Here is a 23,487-nt window from a genome sequence, read left to right as displayed (position 1 = left end):
TGTGTTTGGTTCCTACGCGTGGGTGCACATCCCCAAGCAGCTGCGGAAGAAGGGGAGATCTGTCTTCCAGAGACTGAGGTTCTTGGGCTATGCTCCTGGCTCCAAGGCCTATCGTTTCCTGGGAGAAAGGGGCAGGCCTGTGACTTCCCAATCTGCCTCTTTCGAAGAGGATTCCAATTGGACCCAGATCCACTCGAATGATCTGAGCCCATATGTCAACCGACCCAGCAAGGACACACCGACCACATCACCTGAGACGACCACATACCCTGCCACTGACGAAAGTGAGGAACAAGACGAAGATGCGTCCAGTCCCATGGAGGAAGACACGCCATCTTCACCCCCAGCGACGCCTCAGAGACCCGTGGAAGAAAAGGGCGGTGAGTGGCAGAAGGTAAGGAGGTCAAAGCGGTCCAACAAAGGGATCCCGCCAAAGAGAATTGACATTGGGCACATCGTGTCTGTTTACAGCATTGTGGTCACCCCAAAATCCTTCTCTGACATCCAGGAGCTGCCCATCGAAGAACAGGAGAAATGGCAGCTCGCGATGGAGAAGGAGATGCAGAGCCTAAGGAAACTCAAGGTCTTCACCCCCCAGCAACCACCAAAGGAGAGGAAAGTCATTGGCACAAGGTGGGTTTACAGGGCCAAACCACTTGCCAATGGCCTCTACCTGTATAAGGCCCGTTTGGTAGCTCAGGGATTCGCTCAGCGCTACATGGAAGACTACGGAGAGACCTACTCTCCAACCGTCTGGGCAGAGAGCGTCAAGGCCGCCCTCGTAACTGCAGCCGCTCTGGGGGAGGAAGTCTTCCAATTCGACATCCAGACGGCTTACCTCCATGCCAACTTGGACCGGCAGATCTACATGAAGGCCCCTCCTGGCTACCAGCAGGAAGGGGGAAATACATGGTTGCTCCACAAAGGGTTATATGGCCTCAAACAGTCGGGGAAATTATGGTATGACTGTCTTAGAAAAAGTTTAGAACAAGTTGGTTTCACTGCATCCCATGCAGATGAATGTGTCTTCACACGCAACTCCAAGGGTACCACAGAACGGGTGTTAGTTTATGTGGACGACCTACTATATGTAGGGCCTGACAAAGAAGGGTGTGATGAATTTGCCAAGGCCCTGGAAGAAAAGTTTACCCTGAAGTCTTTGGGGCAGGTTGACAAGTACTTGGGTGTGCACATCTTGGCAACTAAGGGGGGGGGGTTCGCTCTATCTCAAAAAGAAAAGATAGAGGAGTTATTGGCCAAATGCAAAATGGCAGAATCTAACCCAACACATAGCCCGATGCAAAGTGACTATTACAATCACACTCACAAGGACGGTCCTGAGTTCACAGATAATAAGCTTTACAGATCTGTGATTGGCTCCTTGCTATATATCAGCAATTGGAGCAGGCCTGACATAGCTTTAGCTGTGAATCTATTGTCCAGGCATGTGGAACACCCAAAGGAATTCCACTGGACTGCTGTTAAAAGGGTACTTAGATACCTCAGGGGCACGACCAATGCTCTCCTTGTGCTGGAACCAGAGAAGGGGAAGATGGCCCAGCTCTCCGCTTACTCAGACGCAGACTGGGCTGGCGACACCAAGAGTAGATGGAGCACCTCTGGTTTCCTCATATTGCTAAATGGCTGCCCTATTCATTGGCATGTTAGGCAGCAAAAATTTGTTTCTTGCTCCATGGCCGAGGCTGAATATGCCAGCCTGTCAGACACGGCCAATGATTTGATTTGGTTCAATGATCTGATAACGAGCATCTGGGCATCTCCTCCTCTGCCCATCCAAATTCAAGAGGATAACACAGCCGCAATTGCAATCTCGGGGGCATATGCGGTGGGCTCCAGGTCCCGCCACATAGACATACGCTATAAAAATGTCAGGCAGCTTGCCAAAGAGGGTTTTATACATGTTGAGCATTGTAACACAACTGCCCAGATAGCTGATCTGTTCACCAAACCTGTTCCCATTGACCGGCACAACCTTCTGTGTAAGCATTTGTGTTTGGTCTTCTGAACGTTTTTATACATGTCTATGACACCTGCTCGCCCCCTCACACACATTCACTGGTCCCTGTCATTGGCTGGCAAGAAGGGGAATTGTTAGATGTTTTTGTGCCAGCCATGGCAGTTCCCCAAAAAGGTCATCAGATGGGAGCAAAGAGGCTTCTTTGCTTCCACTGATGGGTCAGGGGTCCCCGGCCCCTGCAGCCCCATTGGCGAGAGAATTTTATGGTCAGGGAGGGGCTGAGACCCCCCCATAAATACCTCTGCTCAAGGGGCTGCTCTTTGTTCTTGTTCTTGTTCTGTTCCAGTTATGCTATGCTAGCTTGCTCTCTGTTCTTTTGTTCTCTCTCACATGCAGGCATGGATGCCTCCATGCCAAGTAATTCTTTCTCTCTAATCTATCGTTGAATAAAGCTTCATATGATTGCATCTCTGCGTTCTGCTTTTCACTTGGAAGCACCTTAACGATCCATCGACCTCGTGAGACCATCTCACAAGGATGACTTTGGGCCAGGCTTTCTCTCTTAGCCCAAACCACCTCCCAGGGTTGTTATTGTAAGGAAAATAGGAATGACATTATGAGCTCTGTCTCAAGTTGTACAAAGTAAAAGGGGTTTATGATAATTGTCCCCCAATGAGACAAGCCCACCTCACTTGTGCCAATGGAAGAAGCCTGCTATGCATCCCATCTGTTAAGGAATTGAGGCAGACGGGTTCAAGAAGAGCCGTTTCTGTTGTGGCTCCATCACTGTGGAACAATCTACCAGAACTGCTCCCTCCTTTTTGGCCTTCGGGAACAGTATTAAAACTTGGCTTTGCTTGTTGACCTGGGGCTTTGTTTGTTGTCCCATCTGTCTCTTAGCTCCTTTAGTTTCAGTTTTAGTACAGTTTTTAATAATACTTTAATCTGTGTAGTTATAATATTTTAATTATTTGTACTGGTTTTATAACTGATAAGGTGCCAGAGTCACTGTCAGAGCTGCCACTCTTTGCTCACAACTAGGCTTCACTAGATGCAGTCTGCCATGAACTATGGGGGGAGGAAGCTGGGGGGGGAAACAGGAGAAGGGGAAACCAAAAGCAATCTTTGGGCCATCCCAAGACATCCCAAGGCCACTGTCCTGGAAATGGAATGTAACACCCAAATGGAATGTAACACCACCGCAGGGACAGATATCAAAATATCTTCAAACATGACTGGACAATGGGGTGGAGGGGTGGAACACAAAAGGGGAAGTTAGCTAGGGAATCTTTGCATGCAAACTCTTACTTCTGGCTTTGCATAACTGTAAACATTTGGTTTTTCATAAAAGTAATTTTTTTACATCAAATGAAGTTGAGACTCTTTCTTAAAGGATCAAGCTGGACCAGATCTGATAGTCACCTTGTAAGTAGAGATAGGCAGCAAAATAGATGATAGATAGATAGATAGATAGATAGATAGATAGATAGATAGATAGATAGATAGATAATAGATAGATAGATAGATAGATAGATAGATAGATAGATAGATAGATAGATAGATATAGATATAGATAGATAGATAGATGAGAAAGGAAGGAGGGAGGGAGGGAGAGGGAGGGAGGGAGGGAGAGGGAGGGAGGAAGGAAGGAAGGAAGGAAGGAAGGAAGAAAGAAAGAAAGAAAGAAAGAAAGAAAGAAAGAAAGAAAGAAAGAAAGAAAGAAAGAAAGAAAGAAAGAAAGAAAGAAAGAAAGAAAGAAAGAAAATATTAAGAACTAGTGCCTGGATTTAGTTGCCTTTCCTATTCCATCTGTTCCCCTCTCACCTTCTTCTCTGGTCTCATAAGAAAGAAAGCACAGTGGAGATTCCAGGCCACCGGTTAATAAAGCCATCTTGGAGGAAGACCATATTAAAATGTTAATCATGAGATGATACGGTTTAATAGAGAGAGGGACAGGTGTCAATAAATTTTGGTTAAGAACAAAACCAGCTTGGATGTATCTTGTCGCTTTCCTCTCCAACCCTCTGGGGTCTAATTTAAAGCATAGAATTTGCAGTCCAGTGCAGCCGATAAACTCCGAAGAGGGCTGTCAGTTGATTACGGAGTTGCTTTTATCGCTGTCATACATATGCAAGTCTTCCTAATCTTGTCACAGACTTGCATGGGGCAGCCTTTGTTCAGTCCTCTTGATTGTTCTGAGTGAGTCACTCGCTGTTGTATCCATTTTTCTGCCCAGTATCTCTGCCAGACGCTTGCTGTTGACAGCTTTTCCATGATGCAACTATCAGGTTAAGTCTATATTATTTATATTTATTCATGCTGGCAGCTCTGGGATGGCTTAGATGGAGCAGGAAGGAAAATCTTCCAAAGTGGGTTGTGACACCATTTGAAAGACAAAATAAATAAAATAAATATTCAATACACTCATAGCTAAAGCAGCAGAGTAAAAAGCATAAGCTTCAGTTGGGGCAGGGGTGGGGGAGATAGCAAGCTAAAATTAACTTGGGTGGACTGGGGAAAGTCAAGAGAGAGAGGCTATTTCTTGGGCAAAATATTCTCATGCTCTGGGCCCCCAAATGAATTAAGTGCTTCGAAAAGTGTCATCATATCCACACATTAGTTCTTGCAAACATTTTGGACAGTGTATTCAATATCTAGATTGAAATCTCCAGACAAACATTAAAATGCTTGTTTGTTTCCTTTATAATTATTCTGGCCAAATTTATCATCGTCCACTCCTAACATTCAGATTTATCCACCAGTTTCCTTGCCTAGGTCAGTTTACTACATAAGCAAGACCAGAATCAATCAAGAAAGCTGAAAAGCTGAAAAAGTTTGGGGGGGAAATGGAAAGAAGGACTAAGGGCAATATGATAGCGATGTTCCAATATTTCAGGGGCTGCCACAAAGAAGAGCACTGTTACCTTCCCATCAAAGTGGTACCTATTTATCTAACTCACATTTGCATGCTTTTGGCAGGAGATGGGGCGAGGACGGGAGCTCCCTCCCTCGTGTGGCACTCATGTCACGAACAGGGGCTGCTGGCTTTCAACAAACCCAGTGTCTTAACCACTGAGCCCCCACACCACCCTAAAGGAAGATATGGCCTAAACTGTTTAAAGCTACTGTTTAGTCTTCTAAAATGAAGATGGATTTGCATGGATTAATTATATATTATAGACTGCATTTGGGTTGAACAAGACTGAACAAGCTACAGAGAAGAGGGGGTCAAATTATTCTCCAAAGCACCAGAGGGCAAGACAGGAAACAATGGTTGGAAACTGATCAAGGAGAGAAGCAACCTGGAATTAAGGAGAAACTTCCTAACAGTGAGGACAATTAACCAGTGGAACAGCTTGCCATCAGAAATCATGGGCGCTACATCACTGATGGTTTTTAAGAAGAGACTGGACAGTCACTTATCTGAGATGGTATAGGGCAGGGGTAGGCAACCTTGGCTCTTTTATGACTCATGGACTTCAACTCCCAGAATTCCTGAGCCAGCATGGCACAGCTTGGAATCCTCTCCCTATTCCCTCAGCATGGTTGGCTCAGGAATTCTGGGAATTGAAGTCCACGAGTCATAAAAGAGCCAAGGTTGCCTAACCCTGGTATAGGGTCTATAACTATAGGACTATAAGTATAGTGCAGCAGGGGGCTGGACCTAAATACCTCCAAGGTCCCTTTCCGCTCCTATTCTATTCCTATTCCTATTCCTATTCTGTTCTACTTTACTCTACTCTACTCTACTCTACTCTATGCTACTCCACTCCACTCCACTCCATTCCATTCCATTCTATTCTATTCTATTCTATTCTATTCTATTCTATTCTATTCTATTCTATTCTATTCTATTCTATTCACCCAAATCAGAGTTCTGGAAAGACTTCCAAAACTTTTCTGTCAATCTATAAAGCTACACTATATTAGGCTTCTTGTGTGCTAGATTTTGGTAAATAAGAGAATGTGGGTCTGTTTCTTTGCCATCTGTTATCTTTTCAGTTTACAGTGGAGCCTAGCTAGGTCACTTCATAGCCCATCTTTCCACTCTATGAAATAGTTGTATTCCTATAACATATTTCTCCTGTTTACTGCATTAACCCATTTTCTGGGGTTTGCACAATCTATTTCAACCATAAAGTAATAGCACATGAACAGAGAGTGCCAAATCACAGAAAACTTAATCAAGGTGAACACTGCTCATGTTTAGCATGTTGTATGAATGAATCCACTGGTTTGTACCTAACAGGTTTCTGGCATGCCTTATGAACACTGCTACAGATGAGAGGGACGGATGTGAAGTTATTTCTTCCTCTACTTAATGTGAATTCGTTTTGAGTTTTCTCTAACCAAAACACAAATCAAAACCAGGTCATTCCTCCACCTCAAAACCAGCTTCATTTGATCACAAAAGCATACAAATATGTGCCTATCAGGAGAAAATATCCAAAAATATCTACTAATTTGTGAAATCGTACAGAAAAAAGCATATTAAATGAAATTGCTTGGAAGGAACATACCTGCTGGGGAAAAATATTCTCAAAAATAGATACAAATTCTTTTCATTTTTATCATCAGATACAAACAGATGTGGAAATGAAACAAGCCTTCAAAAGAATAGATTAAAATGAAATGAAATGAAATGCATGGGAGAAGGAAAAAATACTCAACAAAGCAAAAAAAATGTCTCCATTGGGTGTGTGCAAGAGGTCAAAAATGTCAAAATGTCAAAAATGTCAAAATGGCAGCTATGGAGTCAAGACTCCTATTGAGATGCACCCCAAAAACTGCCAATGCATAGTTTGTTTAACTATAATTGATAGATAAACCATAGTACCTTCAGGCATAACCCCATGATGGGGTTGTGTGATTTGTCAACTCAACAAATGTGCTACACAATTTACAGTTCAAGACTATTTACAGGTAATCCTTGATTTATGGCCATAATTGGGATTGGTTCTGTTGCTAAGCAAGGCAATCATTGAGAGAGACATGCCTTTTTACAACCTTATTTTCTATGCTTGTTAAGCGGATATTACGTGAATCATACGGTTGTTAAGTGGATCCAGCTTCCCCCATTGTCTTTGCTTGTTGGAATCCAGCTGGGAAGATCATAGATGACAGTCACATGATCTTGGGATGCTGCAACCACTGTAAATGCCAGCTGCCCAAATTCTGATCATGTGACCACAAGGACATTGCAACAACATGATAATGTAAGGACCGTTTGTCTATGGAGATTCTCAGTCATCCAGATCATAGTTGTCCCAAAGGTGCTTTTACAGGAGGCAACTGGACTTTCTTGTTTTTTTTCTTTAAGACATTTCACTTCTCATCCAAGAAGCTTCTTCGGCTCTTACTGACTGGGGGAGAATGGGAGGATTTATACTCCTTGCAGACAGCTGGTCATTTGCATTCTTTTAGAGTCGTTAAGACCACTTAGATGTTAAAAAATGCAAATGACCAGCTGTCTTCAAGGAAAATATATCCTCCCATTCCTCTCCAGCCAGTCAGAGCTGAAGAAGCTTCTAGGATGAGAAGCAAAACATCTTCAAGGAAAAACAAGAAAGTCCAAGTTGCCTTTTGGAAAAACACCTTTGGTAAGGACCAGTTCTAAGTAACGTTTTTCAGTGATGCTGTAACTTTGAATGGTCAGTAAATGAACTGTTATAAGTTGAGGACTACCTGAATTTAATAAATAACGTTTGTTTTGTTTTTGATTTGCTCTGTTTTGCTTTACATGCGCTTCCCCCACCTGAAAACATTCCTGGTTTGATTCGAAAAGAGCTCCTCCAAAAGTAAAAGTTTTATTTTATTTTACTTTATTTTTATTTTAACTTTTTAATCTCTTTTAATATTGTATTTTAACCTACCTCTTTTAAACTTTTTAAACCCATTTTTAACCCATTTCAACCTTTTAAACCATAGTTTTAAACTTATTTTTAAACCTGTTTTAACAAACCTGAATGGGGAAAAGAAGGAAGAGACAGCACTCTGCAGCAGAAAGTATATCCAAGCCTTTGAAGCAGCAGAAAATGGAGGATTATATTGCAAACAGACAGTCTGCTCCAGTAAGTAACTCATTCGCAGGCACCTTATCAGATAAAGTTAATTTATGTGACTCATTGGAATGGGACTTACAAACCGAAGTGGAGAGCAGACAGCGTGTGGAGTTGTCTTCCTCCCTCTTGGAGAATGGCTCCCCTCCTTGGAATCTGGCAACAGCCTCTTTTACACAGGAGGGAGATGTGGCAAATTTGAAGGGGGAAAATGTGACAGACTTCCTTTCTAGACAATGTTTGCTTACAGCTCAAACTGTAAACTCAATATATAATCTCTTGTCAATTGTCATGGATAAGGTTGATTGTCTGAAATAGTCTTTTGCAGAGTTTGTTAGGAGCCACCCAAATACTGTGGAAGGACTTGGGAGGATAACCATGGACAGACATGGGATGGCTAACTCAGAAGGTGAAAGTAGAGAAGGACCTTGTTCTCCTCCCAAAAATTTGAACACCTACAGAGAAAACACTCAATCAGGCAAAGGTCTAAGAGATGACCAATATAACTACAGTCTGCAAACTAACCAGGTTACTTTGCAAATTTATGACAAGAGAGTAAATAGAGGGCGTTGGAGCAACAGAAAAGCTATTAGGCTGTCCCTGAGCCAGCTGCTCCGCTGTGAATTCACTCTGATAGATCTACTACATGCAGAGTGGCTGCCAGCAAGAACACAATGTATGAGAATTCTCCTATCATTCAAGCATCCCACAATTCCCTCCATGCTCTTCAGAATGAAGCCCTTTCTGAGCTTTTTCTCAATATTTCCAATAAGGGTCTTTTGCTCAGAAAAAGTGTGCCCACTCCTGAAACAGCGTCACCAAGAGGGAACTGTCGCTTTAAATCTAGGCTGCAACAGCCCTCACACTACTAGGCCTGAGGCTGCTGCAACTGAACTGACCCTGAGAAAGCAAAGAAGCAATATACGAACTGTGTTACCCACAGCTGCAGGAACTGCTGAGGATGTGCCAGAGGAAATGTTGATTGACCTATTTAGTGCATTACCAGAACCTGAGCAAGTTAACATCATTCAAAGATTGGACGACCTAAAAGAGGCACTGATAATAACCCAATCTACAGCAAAGCCTCTATTTAATTTGGCTCCACTAAACACACAACCTGGTGACAAGATATTTAATCAACAATCTGCCTTTACCTCAACAGTAAAAAAAGGTGTTGTCACACAGGCTGATCAGTAACTGCACTGACTGATCCAGCCTCTGAGAAACAACTGAAAGACAAAGGGCTTCATCACACAGTGTCCCCTAAGCTGACAAACACTAAGGACATAATCCAGCTTCCATCCTCATTTGATTTAGAAGTTCCCACAACATCTTTTCACAAGATGAACCCTCAGCCAAGCCCCTCCAAAAATGGACATAAATCTACATTCATAGACTTAAGCCAGAGTACCTGCTCTTTGGGAAAAAAAATCATTCTTGGAGCAAGAGCAGAGGCACACTGGCAATCGAGATATAGAGGAGCAACAACAAGTTCTGCAACCCACGAGGAGAAATATCGAACCTCACAACAACTGTGTTTATATGGGAAGCTTAGATGATATTGACCCAGCTCCATTGTCAAGTTGACATCTGGCATTTCCACCATCTAGCCAATCAACCAAGTCAGACCACCTTGCCTCTGAGAACCCCATACAGTTGATGACCTGGAACATAGCTGGCTGGAAAGGGATGGTTGATAGTGGACTAATGAGCTTTCTCTCTAGATTTGACGTAATAGCCTTTCAAGAAACCTGGCTAACTGAAGTGGATGAACCAGTACAATTGCCAGGCTTTCAGGGATGGGCCTCCCCAGCCCTAAAAACAAAGAACAAAGGGAGACCCTCTGGTGGGCTATGCATTCTTATAAAGGAAGAGTTGCAATGGCAGGGAGAGAAATTATATAACAAAGATAAGTATCGGTACTTTCTAGCTGTCAAATTTGAATATGACCAGTTTGAGTTAATATTGGTAAATGTGTACATTCCTCCAAGCACATCCCAGCACTATAATTTTGAATATTGGATGGGCTTGGAAGTTATCTTAGAAGATATATCTATATTGTACCCTCGGTCCATAGTGGTATTATTAGGAGATCTGAATGCTAGACTGGGTCCCTCTCTGTATGAGCTTGCCCAGAAGAAGGGAATCCCAGGGGAGTTCTTTGATAACCATCCTCAGTGGCTCTCGAGAGACTGTAAAAGTAATGCCGCTGGCCTGCTCCTAGTCTCCTTAATTTTTAAGGGTAATCTCTAAATTTTGGGAGGTAAGGACAAGAATTATACATACCCTTATACATACCACTCAGCCAATTCAAGTAGTGTACTGGATCTCTTTTGTGTGTCTAGAGATAAGGCTGACCTCTTCTCAGAGGTCACAGTACACCTTAGCGACAATAGCGACCATCAGCCTGTAAGTGTGACATTGTGAGGCCGCTCAGATTTAAGACCATATAACATGGCTGACAGATGGCTCACCAAAAAGATAGAGGTGACCCAAAATAAAAGGTTAATTTGGGCCAAAGTTGATACTAAGGCAATATTAGAATGCCTTAAAACAGAGAATGCTACTAAGTGGGCTAGAACAATACAGTCATCTACTACTGACTGGATGTCAGCCTTCAATGCATTCTCCAATCTTTGTAACATACTGAAGAAACACCTAACAGCTAAACCTACTACAAAAAGAGCCCAAGTGGGTAGACCTCGCTGGTTTGATCCTGATTGTCAGCGACAGAAAAAGAAATTGAAGGCAGCCATGAGGCTTGCCCAGAGGAATCCTACTGCCCATATACAAGCTAAGATGCTGCACACAAGAAGGGAATATAAAAAAACTATAACATTAAAGAAAAAACGTTTTGCCATTTCAATCTGGTCAGAACTTGAGTTGGCTGCCAGAAGTCATAATTCAGTATTATTTTGGCACTCTGTAGCAGGTATTCTGAAGGAACGGAGATTTGCATTTGACATACCAATCTCTGCTGCAGACTGGGAGAATTATTATCAGTGCTTGTTTGCCCCCACCGAACCGGTAAAGAAATTATTTTTAAACAGTGATTTGGTAAATCCTAGAACTCTCCCCCCTTGGCCACCAGTCTCAGAAAAGGAGATACAGTCCATCATTAAAAGCTTAAAGAGCAATAAAGCCCCAGGCGAGGATTTTTTACCAGCAGAATTATTTAAGAAATTTCCCAACTGTTGGGGCCCTGTATTAGCAGGTCTTTTTACACACATAAATAACACCTGCCATATACCAGATGGGTGGAAGATGGCAATAGTTGTCCCCATATATAAAAAAGGGAATAAAAAGGATCCTAGTAACTATAGGCCCATCAGCCTGATTGACATTGTAGCAAAAATATATGCTAGGTACCTTTTGAACAGAATTGAAATCTGGGTAGAGGAAAACAACATCCTCACAGAAGAACAAGCAGGTTTTAGACAGAACAGATCTACTATTGATAACTGCTTTGTTTTGAACCATCTGATTACCAAATATGCCTATAAGAGGAGACCCCTGTTTGCTGCTTTTATAGACCTTACAGCAGCATTTGATATGGTAAATAGAGACGTACTATGGAGTAAATTGACATCTCTTAAAATAGAACCCAGACTTCTGGCTTTGATTAAAGCCCTTTACACAAGTACCTGTTTGAGGGTGCGGTATGGGGTTAATGGGGCCCTGACTAACAGGATTCACACAAATAAAGGGATAAGGCAAGGGTGTATCCTGGCCCCATTATTATTTAATTTATACATCAATGACTTGCCAGGGTTAATGAAAGATACCATGGTACACATGCCGATGATCCTAAATACTTACTGTAACAGCTTGCTTTATGCTGATGATATGATTTTATTATCATACTCACAAGTAGGATTACGTAGGCTATTAAGAAGATTCAGCTCTTATTGCCAGGATAACTCCCTAATTATTAGCAAATCCAAATCGAAAATAATGGTGTTTGGAAGAAACCATCACAGACATAAGTGGCAATTAGATGGTGAACCAATTGAGCAGGTTAATACCTTTGTATATTTGGGAGTAACTTTTTCAAAGACTGGATCTTGGGCCTGCCATCATCAATGAAGTACATTAAGAGCAAAAGCCCGTTTGAATTTATTGCTCAATCTAAAGAACCATAGTTACCCAGGGTCCCTAGCTCCACTACTCAAAGTTTATAAGGCTAAGGTTACAACAATGCTCTTGTATGGAGCAGAAATTTGGGGTCTTTATTCTACCACAGCTTTAGAACAAACACAGTCCCAGCATCTGAGATGTATTTTGGGTGTAGACCCAAGAACATCTGCTGCAGCAGTTAGAGCTGAATTGGGAATTCATACAATTCAGGCATTATCTAAAATTAGAGCTTATAACTACTGGTGCAAAGTTAATGAAATGGAGACTGATAGACTCCCCAAATTATGCCTACTAGAGCAAATAAAACTGCAATCACAAATCTCCTGGATCACCAAACTAACAAATTTTGTAAGAAGCTGTGGCCTTCCTGTTTCTTGCGTAACAGGAGAACAATCTAAAAAAAGAGTTGCCCAAAGAATTAAGGATATAGAAGCACAAACTGATATAGCTATCCTTAGTAAGGTGGGTAACTTGAAATGGCTGAGTAAATACAAATGTACTTTTCAAGTGGACAGTTATTTGAAGTCACAACTCCCAAAACATCTTAGGGAGATATTTACGAGAGCGAGATTCGAACAGCTCGATACAATGGTCAGATATGGGAGATTTCATGCTATACCGTACAATGAGCGTCTCTGCATTTGCGGAGCAGCAGAGGTAGAGGACCTGGCTCACATCCTATTTGACTGTTGTTTGTATAAGAGGGTGAGAGACAGGTATCTTGGTCTATATACCAAACGAATGACCCATTGGGATCCCCATATCAAAATAACTTACCTTATGTCCGGCCAGAACTTGAAAAGAACATTCAACGTAGCACAGTATTTAAACCAAATGATCCAGTTAAGATCTGCATATGTGGGACTGATTGGGGTAGATTGTAAGGGCGACTCCGAAATATAATGTTACAATTTTTTATCTATATCTTAAATTTGTATTTTATTACTATTTTAACTTAAATTGTATTTTAATTCCATTGTAAATTGTATTTTATCAAATTCCATTTCGGATTGTTTTTATCTAGTTTCGGTGACGGATTGTTGCTGGAACTTTGTACTTTGATATGGCCCAAGGGCTAATCAATAAAGTTGTTGTTGGTTTGATTCGAAGTTGGCAGAGCTTTTTTGGCCAAAAATAAAACACAACTGAAAATTCTAATTCTCCAGCAGCCAAATCATTGGCAAAGGGACATTATTGGCTATCAGCATTTGTGATTCTAACAAAAATATGTGGCCCCTTTATTGGTTGCATTACAATTTAGCAGAAAATGGAAGCTACTCCATCTTTGAGTTACAAGAGATTTATAGCTTAAGCTGTCCATATCCTTAATTTGCAGTGGTTTTAATTTTATTTTATCTCTCTAAGAAGATTGATTTATGTTAGTAATATCTCATCTACTGGATAAGTTACCCTTTCTAAAATGAAAAATGGTGAGGGATGTTTTGCTCACTTGTAATGCTGCCTTGTTTTTATTCATGCTGGTATCACAGATGAAGTTTCACAATGAGAAAAATGTATTGTTAAATCAATAGAAGCAAATAACATTCCCAATTATTTAGAGGACACCCATTTTGATTTAGTGAAGTTAGTCTGCAGACGTTTGACACTCCTGTTAGGAGGCGGGAAAGAAAAAGAAAACATGCTCTCACAGACAAGATGCTTTTGTAAAGTCGCTTGCTTCACATAGAGACGGACACAGAGCTGGGGTAAAGATGAGTTTATTCTGAACAGAACGAACTGGGGAAACAAGGAAACCTGGCGTCTATTTGTACCTGCCCAGGTGGATGGCATCCAATCAGTTCAAACCTGGGCTTCCTGCCAGTGCAGGTGACAATGGGTGTAGATCCGGGCTTCCCACCAGGCTGACCATGCCTGGGGCTGTCAACAGCTTAAGTCATTAGGCTTATCCTGAGTGAGCAGTCATCGCCCGGAGCTGTCCAGCCCCTCTGCTGATCTGCACCATCAGCCTCCTGCTGTGCTGTCCTTTGTGTATGCTGGGAGGCATACACTGCACCCACTGCACAGAGGATGATCCTTCTTAACTATATACAGCTTATTTACAATTTTTACATTTAACCCTCCAGATTCCTCCTCCCCCCAGGCTTAAGAGCAAACATAATCACTGAGGTAGCTGGGGGCTCTGTGTGTCCTGTTTGATCTTCTCAGGCTTGGCTCTGTAGTGGTTTCAGTTCTGCTTCCTGTTCCTTGGTCTGGTTGTGTTGGTCTGATTTGTGTGTGTGCATGTGTTTCTGTGTTGGCTCTTTGTGACCTGCTGCCCTCAGACTCTTGCCTACTTTCCTTGTCAGCTCCCTGCGAGGCAGATGGATGCCCCAAAACCCTTCCTGCTGTTCTTCTGGGTGACTGTGACTGTGGCTGTGTGTGTGTTTGTGTTTGCTCTGCCTCCTCCCTTGCTGTTTCCAAAGATTCTCCACCCGTCCTCTCAGGGGCTCTCTTCCTTAGTTGATCTAAGTGTCTCCTCCACAGGAGTCCCCCCTCCACCCTTACTCTGTAGGAGAGGGGGCCTGTCCATTCCACCACTTCACCTGGCACCCATGGATGGCCTGTGCTGTAATTTCTGGCCCAGATCTGTTCCCCTATGTTGAAATTGGTTTTGAGGGTTGGGGGTTCTGTGTCTGCTGATACCCTGGCTGGATGCAGTCTGTCTAACGTAGGTATGAGGCGTCTGCCCCACCTCCTCCGCTGGAGGAGGAATGTGGCCAGTCTCTGTTCCCAGTCCCCTTGTACTATTCGTTTGAGTGCATCCTTGGTAGTCCGCACAAACCTCTCTGCCAACCTGTTACTGGCAGGGTGAAAGGGCGCTGAAGTGGCATGCCTAATCCCCAAGGTCCTCAGGAACACTTGGAAATCCGAGGAGGTAAATTGCGCTCCATTATCAGATACTACTACATCTGGTAGCCCATGTGTGGCAAACACTCCCCTTAGTGCCTGTATTGTGCCCGCTGATGTCATGTTGGACACAGGTACCACCTCTAACCACTTGGAGTGACTATCCACGATGACTAAGAAGGTGTGTCCCTGAAATGGCCCCGCATAATCTATATGGACCCTGGACCAGGGGGTGTGAGTTTGTTCCCACTTGTGGACTGGAGCGTGTGCCTGCTCTGGGTGAGACCTTTGGCATGTGTAACATCCTGCTACCAAACCCTCTATCTCTTTATCCAACCCAGGCCACCACAGGTAACTCCTGGCCAGAGCCTTCATCCTTACCACTCTCAGGTGACCCTCGTGAAGGGACTGAAGGGCTTTCTCCCTAGGTTTTGTGGGGATGATGACCCTGCTCCCCCACAGCAGGCAGCCTTTATGGGTTGAGAGCTCGTGCCGCCACGTAAAAAATGCTGTGAACTCAGGTCCCGGTGACTTTTCCTGCCACCCGCTGCTAACCCAGGACTGAATTCTGCTAAGAATCTTATCCCTGGGAGTTTCGGCTGCTAGGTCGCTAGCGTCTAATGGGCACTCAGCCAGCTCCTGTATTGCTAATATCTGATTAGCAGGAGCGGGATCCGGTCCAGCCTCCCTTAGGGGAAGTCTGCTGAGTCCGTCGGCATGTCCCATTTCCTTTCCTGGTCTATGGATTAGCTTACAGGAGTATGCTGAAAGAAAAATGGACCAACGGAGCATCCTTGGTGAAAGGATCTGTGGCGTTTGCTTCTCCGTGGTGAATAATCCCAGCAGGGGCTTGTGATCCATGTAAATGAGAAAATCCCTCCCGTACAGGTAGTCGTGGAACTTTTTTACCCCCGCGACCACTGCCAGCGCCTCCTTATCTATCTGCACGTAGTTTCTCTCCGCCACTGACAGTGTCCGGGAATAGTATGCTATGGGAGCCTGCGAGCCGTCCTCCCTTAAGTGGCTGAGGACTGCCCCTATTCCATAAGGGGATGCATCGCACGCTAGGCAGATGGGCTGGTCCTCCCTGAAGTGAGTGACCGTTGCGTCCCCGGTTAGCATGTTCTTAAGGGTCCTGAACGCGCTTGTGTGTGTGGCAGTCCAGTCCCAGAGTGTTTGTTTGTCCAGGAGCCTGTGCAAGGGCTCCACAATGGTCGCCTTGTGCGGCAGGAATGTATGATAAAAATTTAAGAGACCAAGGAACGCTTGCAGCTCTGCTTTGTTTTTGGGAATTGGGGCTTCCTTGATAGCCCTCACCTTGGAGGCTGACGGGTGGATGCCCTGCGCGTCTATCCTGAATCCCAGAAACTCCATCTCCGTAACCCCAATTTTACACTTGTCCCTTTTCAGTCTTAGACCCACATCCCTAAAACGACTGAGTACCGCTCTTAGCCTTGATGCCAGGACATCCTCCGAGCTGGCCGCTATAAGGACATCGTCAAAATACGGGCAAACCCCGGGGATCCCCTTTAGCGTTTTTTCCATGACTTCCTGGAAAATCCCCGGAGCTACGCTCACCCTGAATTGCAGTCGGTTTACCCGGAACGCCCCTTTATGGGTGATGATGGTCTTGGCCCTTGCTGCCTCGGGGTCTACCGGCAGCTGCTGATAAGCCTGGACAAGATCTAATTTCGCGAATACTGCCCCACCTTGCAGGGATGCCAGGATGCTGCTTACGGCGGGAACCAGGTACGAATGCGCACAACGCCCTGATAATTGTCCCCTTATAATCTGCGCAGATTCTAATGTCCCCATTTGCCTTTAACGAGGTAACTATGGGGGTCTCCCAGTCCGCCCCATCTACCGGCGTCAGCACCCCCTGTTCCACTAACTTATCCAATTCCTGCTCAATCTTATGCTTGAGCACAAAGGGAACTCTCCTCGCCTTCATCCTGACCGGTGGGACTAAGGGGTTTAATTTAAAAGAAATTGGAGGCCCGGTGTACTTCCCCAACCATTCGTCGAAGACATCCGCGAACTCCCTGCAGATGCCCTCCAGGGAGGTGTGGCTCTGCGTTTGGTGGATCCCGGTGATCCCAATGCCCAACGCCCTGAACCATCCTAGCCCCACAAGGCTGGTCCGTTGCCCTTCGACGACCAGCACGCTCAACTTCCCCTTAAACCCTTTGTAGTGGACCGTCACTGATGCCTCCCTCCTGACTTTAATCGGAGAGTTCTGGAAGTCTGAGAGGGTCAGTTTGGATGGCCTCAGGGGAATCCGCTGGCCGCTCCGCTTGCAGATCTCGCTGAAAGTCCGCGCGGAGATAATGGATACGGCTGACCCAGAGTCAAGTTCCATTACACAGGGAACCCCTTGAATTTTGACCCTCAGTTTGATTTTTGGGATAAGGGGTGGGTGTTCCCCGGTTTCGCAAACAGCCGACCGTCCCGCCGTGTGGCTAACCATAAGCCTCAGTGACCTCTCCCCTGTACCTGTGGCCAGCTGGAAATCCGCCTGCACCTCGTGCAGACTGTCCCTTGGCCGGCCCCGACAGACCGCCGCGATGTGGCTGGTCTTCCCGCACGCTCTGCACTTCGCCAATTTGAAACGGCATGTAGACCGGGGGTGCTGTCCTCCGCAGCTGGTGCAACGGGTAGACCGGTTGGAGCTTCCTGCTCCGCAGCCGATGCACGGGGTAGACCAGTGTTGTCCAAGTGAGCCGGGCTGGGTAGACCTGGGGCCGCCGCCGCACTGCTGGGTAGATCGGGAGCGATGGGTGCTGCAGCCGGAGAACTGGGTAGACCAGGGGCCGCTTGTTCCGCATCCGCACTCCTGGTACCGCTGCTTGGCCGTCGCTGGGTGCTGCTCCTTCACGCGGTTCCGGGAATAGGTGGTTGATCGCTGCTGGCAGTGGATGGTGCCCACCTCGAAGTCTCCCCCTTCTGCATCGTTGTGGCCGGACAGCTGATGGGTGGCCCCATTCTCCCTTGCGTTGGACTCCTCCGCTATATCCCAGGCTAGGAACTCCTCCTGGACGTCCCGAAGGGTCAGCTTCTGCTTGGCAAACATCTTCTGCCGCAGCTTCCGGTCCCTTAGCCCGCAGATGATCCGATCCCACAGACGGACTTCGAGGTTGTCGAAGTTGCAGAGTCTCGCCGCTTGTCACAGGGCAGCCATGTACTGCTTCGCGGTCTCACCTGGATGCTGGTCCTGTTTCTCGAAATGGTACCGCCAAGCTATCTCTGATGTTTCGGGCTTAAAGTGTTCCGTTAGCTTAGATATCAGTTCGCTGTACCCAACGGCGTGAATGTTGTCGGGCGTGCACAGACCGACCGCCAGCTGGTACGTCTCTGTGCCACAGCTGCAGAGTACCGCCGCCACTCTCTGTCGGTCGTCCTTGACCCCATTCGCCCATAGGTAGCACTCGAGCTGACCTACAAACACCTCCCACTCCTCAGGGCGGTTGCTGTTGAAGATGGGGTATTGTCCCAGTTGTGCCATTACCTCGGTCGGGGTCGTCCTGCGTCGGGTCCTGAGCTGCCGATGGGGTTTCGTCCATGGCTAGCGTTTTCCGGAGCAGATCCCACCTTCATCGCCAGTGTAAAGTCGCGTCCTTCACATAGAGACGGACACAGAGCTGGGGTAAAGATGAGTTTATTCTGAACAGAATGAACTGGGGAAACAGGGAAACCTGGCGTCTATTTGTACCTGCCCAGGTGGATGGCATCCAATCAGTTCAAACCTGGGCTTCCTGCCAGTGCAGGTGACAATGGGTGTAGATCCTGGCTTCCCACCAGGCTGACCATGCCTGGGGCTGTCAACAGCTTAAGTCATTAGGCTTATCCTGAGTGAGCAGTCATCACCCGGAGCTGTCCAGCCCCTCTGCTGATCTGCACCATCAGCCTCCTGCTGTGCTGTCCTTTGTGTATGCTGGGAGGCATACACTGCAGCTTTAACAACACTTAATTTAATTTCCACATAGGTTGAATTCACCAAGCTTCTTCTTTGACAGGAAACAAAAATGCATGTAATTTCCAGCTTTCTTGGTGTAATTAAGGGCTTTGTGATTGTTTTTTCTTTTTGTTGCTCTGTCAAAATATGTGAAAGCCATACTTCGCTGCCACAATTTATTTTAGAATTAGAAGCTGATGTGTTATATTATTTTATTCATAAGGAGAACATAACAAGAGAACACCAATTATACTACTGGTAGCAGCCCTGTTTCTGATCACAAAACATAGAATCAGATGGCTGGAAGGGACCTTGGAGGTCTTCTAGTCCAACCCCCTGTTCAAGGCAAGAGACCTTACATCATTCCAGACCAGGGGTAGGTAACCTTGGCTCTTTTATGACTCATGGCTCAGGAATTCTGGGAGTTGAAGTCCACGAGTCATAAAAGACTACCTGTACTTGATCACTTTTTTCCTTTTTTGACATCTTGCTAGGCGACTGGTAGTACTCGGATGTTGCCATATCCTAAAAGTGGTACAATGGGTGAAAAGGTTGAAAAGCCCTGCTCTACATTATAAAGGAGTACTTTATGCTTTATAAACATCCAATCAAAGAAGTTCCCTGAAAATGGGCTTCCACATGAGTCTGAAAGCTTGGAAGACTAAACCTCTGGTCCTGGTGATGGACCCAGACTGGATCTTGCAACTTTGTCCTGGGATATGTAGATTCACCTTCATTCACTTATAAAGCATATAAAGTTGTGCTTAATGCTTTATAAAGTGGTACTAGAGATACTCTAAACTTAGAATGTACTGTATAAATATGGGCTATTTTCTCTAGCTCAAATGAGATGGAAGTATGGAAGTCTTCTGCAAACTAATCAAGTTAAAGGAATGGAAAAGTTGGGAAAATGGTCATTTCCCCTCCCCCAGTAGTTGCACAACCCCTGCAATACTCTAAGAAGATTGGTGCAATTCTAATGAGGGTATTCACAGATGATGGTGCAAAAAAAGGGGAGGAAACACTGAGGATCCAGGAAGATGGATAAGTGCTAGTGATGACATACAAAGCCCTACATGACATGGGTCCGGATTACCTACGGGAGCACCTACTGCCAGCGTCAACATCCCTCCGTCCTGTGCGCTCCCACAGAGAGGGCCTCCTCAGGGTGCCACCGGTGAGAGAATGTCGGCTGGTGACCCCCAGGGGGAGAGCATTCTCGGTGGGTGCGCCAATACTCTGGAACCGCTTACTAGCTGAAATCCAGATGGCCCCCGACCTTCGCTCCTTCCGGCGTGATCTAAAAACTTATCTGTTCCAACAAGCCAGCCTGGCCTGATGGATATGGGTTTTAAAATTTTTTATTTTTATTGTATTCTTACTTTATTTCTCTGTACACCGCCCTGAGTCCTCCGGGAGAAGGGCGGTATATAAAAACAAATAAATAAATAAATAAATAAATAAATAAACCGAAGCTCAGATGTTTGCATTTACCTCCTTTTCATGAACTGTTGTATTTGTACCTGGGCCCCAAATCGGAACTGAATTTTTAATGTCTTAATAATTTAGGGAATGAAGTCTTTTCTGTGGAGTCCTTGGTGATCTCTGAGCTTGTAGATATTTCATTACCTGACTAAGTAACATAGTAATAAATTGCCGGCGGGTAACACCCAGGGATAGGGCCTTCTCAGTGGGGGCGCCCGCCCTTTGGAACCAGCTGCCAGTGGAGCTGAGGACTGCCCCCGACCTCCGTTCATTCCGCCGGGGCCTGAAGACCTGGCTCTTCGAGCTCTCTGGCCCAGGCTGAGGATTAATTTATTTTAATTGGGGGTTTTATTATACAGGGATAAATTTAATCTTTTTTAAACTTGGTTTTTAACTTTTGTATTTTTGGTTTTTAATTACCCTGTAAACCGTCCTGAGTCCTCCAGGAAAGGGCGGTATAGAAATGTAATAAAATAAATAAAATAAATATTCAGTGCGAATGAGTGTGGGGTTTACTCCCTGTTTGCATACAGTACAGACAATTATTGAACAGATCTTACCTGCCTGCCTATGTCAGTGGGAGAGTGGTTTGCTTCTTGGTAGTTCTTTGTTTAGAGTATTGCTTTTTGCTGCCGTGTTGGACTGGTGCTAATCCCTGCTTATCTGGGTGTGGGCTACTAGAAAGCATGTGTTTTGGCCTTCTTGTTTCTTTCTTAGCTTTTTTATTGTCTCTTTTGAATGGTGTGTAAATGTGTGTAAATTTGGCTTATCTCTATGTGTTTGTTGATGACTGATATTTCTGAGTACCAAGCTTCCAGGAATTCCCTAGCATTTTTGGATTTAGTGTGGGCTAAGATGCTTACAGTTTAAAGCTATTTCAAATAAATATTCAATTGACTGGTTGTTTAGCTCTGCATATCTGTAAAGATGCTACAGTGTTGGCAGGGAATCCATCTTGGCTAACAACCTTTCATGGAATGCCCTGTTAAGATGTAATCACCTCTCATAGTGATACACTGTGTAACCCTTCCAAGCAAATACTAGAAGAGTTAAGGAGGTTTATTCATTAGCATTACAATAGGCAAAGTCAAAGAGCTGTTTCTTTAGTTAAAATCAAATCATCACTTGGCCAATAAGGTCTGGCCACCCTGGCAGTCTTTGGAAATCTTGTGAACACTGAAGGAAAGCTCACACTCCTCTTTGTAATGGCCTTTCTTCCATTTTGGCAACACAATATGTGTTCTTTCTTTATCCTGTCTATGAACCAGCATTTGGTCACTTTAAGGATCTGTAAGGTTCAACTTCCAGAATTGTCCAGCCAACACATTTTAAAGTTGTCAAGGTTGAGCAATACTGCTTTAGACCAACACTTCTATTGGTTGTTGGTCCCAATTTGGATGCCAAAGCATCCACATGTCCAACATCAAAAGGATTTTTTTTATGAGAGACTGATGTTAAACAACTCACCTCACTGGTTCATTTTTTGGCTTTATGGAAACAGATTAGGAAAGGAAAGCAGCAGAATGGAGAAATTCCACAACTAGTTGCAACTAACAGCCCCAAAGTTTGGTGGGAGGTAGCAAGTGAGCAATGAATTTGCAATTAAACACATGAATTCCTCTGCACTTTTTGATGGAAAAAAGTCATCTCCAAATACAATATTCTCTTTTCTTAACCAAAGGATTGCTGGATATTTCATCTTTTGACAGTAATTGATAGCTGAGATGCATTGGTTTCATATCTGGCAGCATCGGATAGCTGGAGTGTTACAATATTTAATATTTGATAATTGACATGCAATGAGGTTTAATATCTGTTAGATTCTGACAGACCGCATGTAATCAATATGAGATAACAATTGATGGGCTAATGAGATTTTGGGTTTCATGCTGTCCTTCATTCACTAAAGGCTGAAGAAAAAGGTAAAGAAGAGCCCACTCTAGACATTCAACCAACGTAATCAAAAACTTCAAATTGAAAATAGAGAAGCAAATTCTTCAAAAGCATTTACAGAATAACAGAATAACAGAGTTGCAAGGGATCTTAGAGGTTTCTAGTTCAACCCCCTACCCAAGCAGGAACTCCTAAATCATTTCAAATACATAGTTGTCCAATCGCTTCCTAAGCACCTCCATTGTTGGAGCACCCACAACTTCTGAATGCAGATTGTTCCACTAATTAATTGTTCTAACTGTTGAGAAATTTCTCTTTAATTCCAGGTTGCTTCTCTCCTTGATTAGTTTCCATCCATTGCTTCATTCTCCTGCCTTCAGGTGCTTTGGAGAATAGGTTGACCCTGTCTTCTTTACTCTAAGTAATTCTGAGACTTCCTAACTATCTGAAAGTCTTTGTCTTTTCATCTGGAGAGTGATGGGAAGAGAGGCAGGCAGGAGATACAGGCACCCTCAACTCAATGTCAAAAGTCCCTTGCAAGACACTTGTATGGGACAAAGTAAAAGCCCAAAGAAAAGATATAGTTGACCACTGCCCCCCTGTAATTTAACAGTCTTGATCCTGAGGCATAGAAAGACACAAAAGAGAAGACCTGCCATCTCAAAGTTATATTTTATAGGAGGGTGACACCGTGCTTCAGCTTCAAAGACAAAAAGGGCTCCAGGGCATGCCCTGTCTTTGAGTGACAGATGCTCAGCATGTGCACCTTCTTAAGCAGCTTTTCACCTTCGAAGCCAACCAGCCACATAGATCTGTTCTGCTAAGGGCAGAGCAGCTGGGAAGAGGAGAAGGGGGAAGGAAGAGAGGATTGGATCCCCAAAAGAAAGAGATTGATGGCCCCAGCATTTTTGGCTCTGGCAATGCCCACTTCATTTCTGTGCCATGTTGGCATTGGTATTCTTGAAAAATGTTTCTGGCAGGCAAACAAAGCTGCTACCCTTTTCTCAAGGCATGATAATGATAATATCCATCCATAGCCTTTGTTGCTCAAGGGATCTTTTGCACAGAGCTGAAATCTGTCTTCCAGCTTCTACTCAGAAGTGTAAAAAGTGGCCATCTAATAAAGATTTAGTCAG

This window comes from Vipera ursinii (assembly GCF_947247035.1).
Source record: "Vipera ursinii genome assembly, chromosome: 13".
Classification (NCBI taxonomy): Eukaryota; Metazoa; Chordata; class Lepidosauria; order Squamata; family Viperidae; genus Vipera; species Vipera ursinii.
Note: the sequence above shows the minus strand (reverse complement) of the source record.